This window comes from Mastigoproctus giganteus, chromosome 3, assembly GCF_048544385.1.
Source record: "Mastigoproctus giganteus isolate SK-2022 chromosome 3, ASM4854438v1, whole genome shotgun sequence".
NCBI classification, from domain to species: domain Eukaryota; kingdom Metazoa; phylum Arthropoda; class Arachnida; order Uropygi; family Thelyphonidae; genus Mastigoproctus; species Mastigoproctus giganteus.
Window position 1 is genome coordinate 86,469,824 of NC_143577.1, and position 9,471 is coordinate 86,479,294.

Here is a 9,471-nt window from a genome sequence, read left to right on the forward strand (position 1 = left end):
TTTATCTTTCTGAAAGAAACTAACTTTGAAATTATCATTCTTGGCGTTGAATTATTATTATCCTGCAAATGGCCATCTATTACTGCGATTACGAACCTTCCAAATATCATTTCTCGTTCTACAGAAAGAGCTAACTTAAATAAATATTCTGTACAGAAGTCACATTCTTATTTAAAACATTAAACTACTCATAAAATATTATTTAAAAAGTGCTGAAGTTTATTTAAAAACTCAGGTTTGTAATTAACTGTTGGTCACTATTGTATTCTGTTAATCCTTATATAATGCATATCATTTACAGATAAACAATGTCGGTACAAACAAATATTCCAGCCAGTCAGACTATGAAAGAAAATGTTTGTGTCGGAAAGGTTCAGAAACTTGAGATATTGTGGTTTCCAAATGTTGTTACATACATGCATACTTCATATAAGTCTGGTGTATGCTGTCTATTTATCAGTGAAAAGTGCTATGTGGCAAACAACAGCATTAGGTAACTTAATTGTATTAGTTTATTTTTAAATTTATAAATTAGATTAAATTTTCTTTCTCAAATCCATTGGCAGTAGTTATATAATAGCCTAGCAAATAATCTACGAAGTGCTACATTTTTAAAGGTAATGCACATCTCACTCTACTGAAGTCACAATCCCACCCCACAAATGCAAATCTGACTGCCATTCACAGAAAACTCTAGATTCTAGGGTGTGTAAAGCGGGTGTTAGCAGAACATTAAAGACATTTTTTCAATAAATTTACAAACCTTTAATGAACATTTATATACAGTATTTACATAAGAAAACAAATTACATACAAGCATACCAATTTCCTTATAAATAAATTTTCTGTTTATACTCCGGGATGACCAAACGGTCAGAGGAGTTCGCATGACAGATTGAATACAAGAAACAGCACCGTATTCAGTAGTCACGGGCTTGAATCCCTGTCACTCAAGGCACGTGTACTTAGGCACCCGCGCGCCTGACCACTAGGCTACGGCGGCTTATATTTGAACCCTACTAAAGTACATTAAACTACCTCTCCCTCATCAACTATTCTCAATTTACAAATTATTAACATCAGTTTGTATCAGCTGTATCTTACTAAATATGAATCCTCGATGAGTACTCAATGAGTACTCTTACATTGTCAATTTTTATTTACATCAGTAAACTCATTTCAACTCTTATTACTCTGTCCATTTATTTTGCTATATCTCTTAGCTTTTAACCCATGAAATTTATTACAACTGGTATCGTCTTACATCAGTAATATTTACTACAAATCACTCATTCCACCTTAGTTATTCTCTAGTTATCATCTTAGTCATCCTTCTTTACTCATGCGGTTTCTTTATTAATAAAGTTTCTTTCTCTTTACACCTCAACTGGTATGTTATCTTGTGTTGTCACCTGGCCTAATTTAATGATATAGGTTAACATATCCTTACAGTACTACCCTTATAAATATAATTTTTTTACTAATTCCTTTATTCTATAACTTTCGCTTTATTTACCCCTGTACCACACTTTCGTTATTCATAATCATTAACATAACACAAATTGTCTCAACCCTAGTAACTAACTTGCCTAATACAACAGGAATGTTCTTTTTTTTTTTTTAAAGGACTATCACTCAATTGCTTACAGAGCATATTTTATATGCTTATAGGCTATGAGCCTTTACATATGTACACTGGTGTGTATGTAAGGTCATACTTACATACACTCGTGAGCAAAACTTAAGTACCAACAGTATTTCTAAAGATTACAACTACAAAATCAAACGAAGTAGCCTGTGGCGATTTACATAACTGTGGCCGTTCAGCAGAAAGCTGGTGCACATGCAAAAATTTGAATCGTGATGAGAGGGCTCACATAAACAGATAAATGCAGCAACAGTTTAGCAGATACGTGCAAATTACCGAATGGCGAACACTTTTGTTACAGACGTTAGATTGGTTTCATACAGCGCTACAGACAACGAAATGGCCAGTAGACAACATCTGGATGACTTTACCCGGGGTCGAATAATTGGGAAGCTCGAGAAAGGTCGAAGTGCGAGGAGTGTGGCTGCAGTGTTCGGTATCGCACATAGCATCATCTCACGTGCGTGGTCGGCCTTCAGAACGACAGGTACAGCTGTTTGAAGGACCAGTAGTGGTCGTCCACAAAACACTACGCCCAATGATGACCGCTATATACTCCTACGGGCCAAGAGGGACCGATACCAGACAGTGAGATCCATTGCTAACCAGTTGCACAGTACGCAGGATATTGCGGTTTACTGTGGCCAGGCGACTCCACAAAGGTGGACTGTTTGCCCGATGGCCAGTACGCTGTGTCCCTTTAACACCGCGTACTGCCCATCGGAGACATTGTTTACAATGGTTCATCGAACATAAGGACTGGACAGCAGTGCAATGGGATAAGGTACTCTTTACTGATGAGAGTAGATTCAGTCAGTCTCAGCAGCGATTCTGGACGTCAGCCAATCTGGCGAGAGATTGGTACACGGTATCACCACGCAAACATCACTGAAAGGGATCGATATGGCGGTCAAGGTGTTCTAGTCTGGGGAGGCGTTATTTTGGATGGACGTACACAACTCCAGATACTGGAAGGCGGTACTGTAACTGGTGCATGCTACTGTACTGAGGTAATTCTTCCCCACGTGTGTCTGTTCCAAGATGCCATTGGCCCGAGTTTGTGTTTATGGATGATAACGCCACAGCCCATCGCACTGCAGCTGTTGATATGCTTTTGGAACGTGAGGATACTGTTCGTATGAATTGGCCTGCCTGTTCCATCGATCTATATCCCATTGAACACATATGGGACACTCTGGGGAGACGCCTAGCGGCACGTCCACACCCACCAGAAAATGTTTACCAGCTGAAGATGGCACTGACAGAGGAATGGACGATGTTACCGCAAGAACTTACCAACAACATTGTTCTAAGTATGAACAGGCGGTGCAAAGCCTGCATCGACATCAGTGGTGGTCATATCTCCTACTGAGGACCACCTCCGTATCATGGCAGCCAGTGCTGCCATCTAAATTTCTGAGATTTCAGTGGCTAAAAAAAAACCCGTTAGAGAAGGGGGTCAGCTAAAAGGAGTACTATTTATGCGAATTGATGTTATTAAGTTTTTGAGTGTAGAACTCAAGCAATTTAGAAATGATTCGGACACTATTAGTTGTAAGTGAGAGAGACTGAAGCCTGGGGCAAAAAGACAGAGTCCATAGAGAAGATTATCCCCAAATCAGTGGAGCAGGCCCATGCCCCACCAGAGGGAAAAGAGGAGCGGCGAGGTGTGGGGAGACCAGGAGTCAACTCCCCCTCCTGCGCCGGGAGTGGAGGCAAAGGACTACGTAAGGGAGCGTCGCTCGGTCGTTTTATCACACCTGAGGGACGAACCAAGGAAGGAGTTGTATGGCACTATTCCGCGGAGGTTTACGGTTGAGGTAAAACAAGACTGGAAAACAGGAATGAGCATGATAGAACATTCTGAAAGACCATCAGCTCGTTGGAAGGAAATCAATGAATGTGGCACCCCTGCTGCTCAAGTCGATCATCTCACTCCGGCCTACAACATTTCCGTTGTTTAAATGCGGAGTCAAGTGTTTTTATCCTGACTCAATCCGTCACAAATGGTTGGATATCAAGCCCCTGTTTGAATTCGAATATGGGTTCAGGTGGAAGAGAGCCCCTTGAAGGTGTCACCGAACTTATGCTTCTTTCATCATTTCATGTGTTCCTGACAATGTATTGTGCTAGACCTCACACGATTTTCTGGGAACTTCAAACGACTAGGTACTTCCGATAACTTTTATCCTTTGCGATGATAGTTCTTTTCAGGATGCTAATGACACCAGTCATCGAAGTGAGATACTGTTCATGTGGATTAACGTACCAGAAACAGTTTTCGTCATCTTCCCAAGCCTTCTGAATCTAGTCCTATTGAAAATGTTTAGGGAATTTTTGAACGTGTAATTTCAGCACACTCATCCTCGCTTTTATCATAATTACTTCCCAATCTTAAAGCCATCTTTTCGGTAGTGGCCCAAATACATCTCATTCTGTTGGGTTTTTGGAGCATTGGCAACTAAGGTCATGTTGCTCCGTGTACATTGTCTGTAAATTGCATGTGTTCTGAGGTCGATTTTCTGTTTTTTGTTGAACGAAAAAGATTCCTGGAGAAAAAAACCGTGCTACCCTCGCCTGAGACTGACTGACTCAACCAAGTTGTGAAAAAGACCCCTAGAAATTCCTTCCGTAATCGACAGGATTTGAACTCTGGTCTTTTCCAGCCGGTGTGGGAAGGACGGCGATCCTTCCGAAACTGTGCTTTCCACGAGGGCTTCCTCACGGAGATTCTGTTTAAATCTTGTATTGGAAGTTCTCTGCTGTAAACGACAGTTGACAAATTATACGTCATTCAATAAAATAGACAATGTTAGATCGATATTTAAGTGATTTAAGAGTAAGTTGGATATTTAGTAATATAAATATGCAAAAAGCTTGAATACATATTATTATAATTCAATCCACAGGGCTTATGGAAACATAGAACAGTAATAATTAATTATAAGATTTCCCCAAATCCTTCAAAATTCATAAATCTGTATTACATTTGTTCAAATTTGGGGTTGTTCAAAATTGCTCATTCAATACTCTATTTAACTTAGGACTTGTTTATGGATATTTGGGATTACTTGGGGTTACAGCAAGTGCACATCGTCTGTGGAGTCATCGAACGTACAAGGCCAAATTCCCTCTTAAGAGCTCTACTGATGATTCTTGATTGCATTGCTGGGCAGGTAAGAATGTCTTTTTTATTTCATACTAATTTTAAAGATGCTTCATGATTCAATAATCATTGTAATACTTTGTACTTATGTAAATGTTAAGAGCAATATCTCTTTCTCATATATATATATATTGCGAATTTTGCAAATACTGTAATGTGTTTTGCACTGCCTTGTGGGTTGAAATTTTCGAAATGCATTTGTTAGATGGGATATATCTCTGAATGAACTCCAATAAAAAGACTCCACCTGATATACCTATTTTCCTTAAATATCTTCCCAAAGGATAAAATGCGTAATTAATGGAAATATGAGAACTCATGCAAAGGGCAATCATGACAACCAAACATACATTTTATTGCATTTACGTGTACAAACTGAAATAACAAGTTAACGTAATAGTATTATGTTACCTTCACAAAAAGGAACACAAAGAATGAAATTACACTGAAAATCAACGGGACCCTCATTGAAAAGGTAAACTTTCACACCGATTTGGGGTTGAAGTAAGATGACAGACTAACCATCAAAGACCACCTCAAAATGGCCAGGCCGAAAACATTTGCTACTTTCTGGGCAACCCAACAGGAGCTGGTCGGTCTTACGCCTCGAAAGTTCATCTTTGATTACGTCCAAAGAAATTTGATCCCCGCCGATCTATGCATCTGTGCTTTGGTCAGGGGCCTCTCCTGTTCAACTCAAGAGATTCTTTGAGACAGTACTGGCTCCTGAGATGGTTAAGCAGAATGATGGGCCACCCTTTGACCACATCTCGGAGCGTATTCTATGCGAACTTCGGCCTGAAACGGTGGAAAACCATCAAGGAGAGGAAACTGCACACACTGGCTCAACTCCTTTGTGGCCGAATGGATTCACCCGACATCTGGGAAGTGACGAGAAAGTCTCGGACTATCCAACGAACTCGTGCAGTGCAACACCTTGTTCACGATCTTCACTACAAAACCTGCGATACCTAGGAACAGTGTTTCCGGCAAATACGGTCGGACCATATTTCGATACCTCAGCTTTATATCGATGCCTCAGCTTTCTGCAGCTCGAAGCACTACAGACAAGACACCCAGAAAGATTTCTACAAAATAGAACTATTGGCTGTACCGCATTCACAGTTGGTGAGCTAAGGTCTGCGTGGAAGAATGAGATTTGTTGCCACAGAATCTTGTAGATACTCTTATATCAAGTGAACCGTGTCAGGTTCACCGTTGTCAGGCCTGTTTAGCCGTTGGAGTTGGATCATAGGGCATACTGTTGTCATATGACCATATTTTAGAGCATCTTGCATCGACTTCTGTAATGTGGCCTTTTTGGTAATTCTTATAGAATCCCTATAAGTGTCCCATATACCTGTCCAAAGTTTCCCGCTGTCTCCTCATTTCATCGTCATTCTGTGGTACACCACCACACCAAATTTTGTCCCGCTTCATCGCAAGCTGCACGAGTTATACCACGTTTTATACTTTTTCTGTAAATTTTGTCGATAAGTACAGAATTTCTAATATACCAATTGCTAATAGTGATGAAGGGTAATAGGATATTAAAACTAACATTAACATATCGAACACAATTAATATTTAAATTTATCTCCTGCAAATTACTACCTGTATACATTGATTGGCACTCAACAGGGATCAATCCCTATTAATGTATAAGTGAAAGCAATCACCATGCACCTGTTTCTATGATTCTTATTCCAGTGTAACAGATATTTATTAACAGATGTAGGAATAATATCAACTGGGGAGATAATTTAGTTGCAAACTACGAATAATGGGGTTTAATTTGTAAACCGAAATTAATGGACCGTTGGTCCATTAATCCCAGTTTGTCCCGTATAACCAGTTTACAATCAAGTTAAACCCCCATGAAATAGTAATTATTCCTGCAACATACCAGAGAGTTACTAAACAAAGATCAAAAGTTATATACACTGGACAGAAAGAAAACCTTAATATAACTGCTTTTATAAGACGTGACAATTTTCTGTATTCAGAGAATAAAATTATACTAAAAATCAACAGTTATCTTTACACTAAGGAGGAAATATGTGATATGAGATGTATTTAGTTGGCTAAATTGTAGATTATTTATTCATACAACGACAATAAATGTTAATTAAATTTTCAAATGTCAACATGCAAAAGCAATATTTAGCGCAACCAGAGAGCGTACTAGCATTAATTTTTAATAGTGCACGATGAATAAACACCGAAAAGCGCTATTAAAAGAATATATCTCTGTAGTATAATTTCGTAGAAGCTTAGTCGGCACGATAGATTGTTGATTGTCAGTTATTTAGAGATAGAGGTCTGGGTTTGAGTCCCTTCTGCGATTGGAGTTTAGAAGTCCTCAGTCGATCCTGCAGTCAGCCGAGCTCAGGCAGAGAATGCAGGATTGTTCCAGCTTTTTCGGTCAGCATAACAAGTAGATTGACTTGTGAAGTCACACGTTATACAGGCAAAGACAAATGCCTCGCATTAAGGTTAGTCCGTATTACGAGAGGGGAAGGGTGATGTGAAAGGCGACAACAAAAGAAAGTGGAACAGCATCTTTAACTACAGAGTGATCATCCGCATTGCAAAGAGTGACATTTTTAATTCAATTTTTTGTACGATTTTTTTTAAATTTTATGTTCGGTCAATAATGTTAATTTAATATATAAATTAATAAGTAATTTTTATTAAACATTATTTTTTTTTACTAGAATAGTATATACGATTGGTGCAGGGATCAGAGTTCATAAATTCACGGAGACAAACGCAGATCCCTACACTATAAAGCGAGGTTTATTTTTCGCGCACATGGGATGGCTGATGATGAGAAAACATCCAGATGTAAAAATTAAAGGAAAAACAGTGGGGATGGAAGATATCTTGGCCGATCCAATTATCAGATTCCAGAAAAGGTATGAAAATGTTTTGTAAACGTATAAAAGAAGTTTTATATTATTGCCATTTTGATGATTTTCCGGGTAGAATGTCACAAATTACTAGATGTCAGAGGCAAAGTAAGAACTATGATAAGAAGAACCCTGATCTAGATTATACTTGGTTACCGGCGGTGTGACCAGCTGAGGTAATCCCCCTTGTGGGGAACCTCCTTTATAGGGGTAGTAAATGATTGTTTTCTTTATTTTGTAGTATAATTTTAATTGGTGTCTTATCTTTTATTTTCAGATATTACATATTGTTTCTGTTCTTTGGATTTTATTTGCCAACGATGTTGCCTAATTGGTTATGGGGAGAAACGTATTGGAATGGATTCTTTCTCGGAGCTTTAGGACGTTACTGTTTGATTCTACATATCACGTGGACAATAAACAGCGTTGCTCATATGTACGGAAATCGGCCTTACGAAATGAATACAGAAGCCCGAGAAAGCCCCATTGCAGCTTTCTTTGCTTTAGGAGAAGGATTTCACAATTACCACCATGCATTTCCTTGGGACTATTCCACTAGTGAATTTGGATGGATTTTGAATCCAACAACGGCGTTCCTTGATATGATGTCGGCTGTTGGCCTCGCTTATGATCTGAAATCGACTTCTGCTGATATTATTCAAAGGAGTAAACTGAAGAATAGTCGTTTGTATTCGGGTTAACTGTACATTCCATTCAAATTAGCGGTTGAATTCAACAATTTTTATTGCTACGATACTGGGTTAATTGTTAAATTTACTGGTTGTAGGCCTCAGGAATTCTCATCAATAAAAGTACGATATCCTTGAGTCATGAATTTAATAACAATTTTATATAAATAACATGTTGTCATATTGTACACACCCTGGGAATTGCGAGGAAAGACGAACCGTGTTTCTGACGTAAACGTTACTCAAGTAGATGGAACATAACTGGATTTTTAATTTATTTATAATAAAAGCGTAAAGTAAAAGTAAGCTAAAACAATAAAAGGAACTTACTGTTTCCAACGTTAAACATATATCTAATAACGTAGGAAGTTATTAATACCTATACTGAGACGACTATAACAACCTCAGGGAGAGAAAACTAGGAGAATCAATAATTTGTAGAAGGCAACAGAAATAATAAGTGAGTGTTGTTAATGTTTAATTAAATTCGTGGTAAACACTATGCAGTATAGAAAAGCAAATAAAGAAAATAAAGAGCGAAAAAATAGAAAAATATCGGAAGAATATAGCTTCTCGTTAGGAGTTCATAATGCTGGTCATAAATAATGAGTAATAAAAAGAATATAGAAAAGTGAAGGAAAAGGTAGGCAGATCAAATCTGGCAGTTGGGGATTGCAATACCTGTTTTAATAGATAGGTTCGTGAATGGACATCTAGGATTATGAACCACGAATTTAAAGATAATTACATATATAAATTTTAAAAAAACCTCAAGATAATTAATCATTGGGTAAATTTTCTTGACTGTAAGACACCACAATGGCAAGGTGTAGACTATATACAAACCTAGATGCTTGAGTTGGGGAAGGGAATAAATAAACTGATATATATATATACACACCACAATCATAAAAAGCTAATAACAGCTTTTTATGATTGTTAATGTTCAATACATTAGGAAAGTGATATTGAATATAAGTCAATGTAAATAGATTGCCGATTAGCTCAGAATAGAACCTTCGAACTCATGTGATGGCTAAATACGGTTGTTGGTTG

The 9,471-nt window shown here is 38.0% G+C and overlaps 1 pseudogene across 1 annotated transcript; it reads left to right on the forward strand.

The window, feature by feature from the left end:
* The first annotated feature begins 317 nt into the window (after nucleotides 1-317).
* Nucleotides 318-8,479, forward strand: LOC150088128 (stearoyl-CoA desaturase 5-like; annotated as a pseudogene). The gene is made up of 4 exons (XR_016546778.1): nucleotides 318-493; nucleotides 4,693-4,824; nucleotides 7,532-7,732; nucleotides 8,004-8,479. The product of XR_016546778.1 is annotated as a stearoyl-CoA desaturase 5-like (transcript).
* The last annotated feature ends 992 nt before the right edge of the window (nucleotides 8,480-9,471 follow it).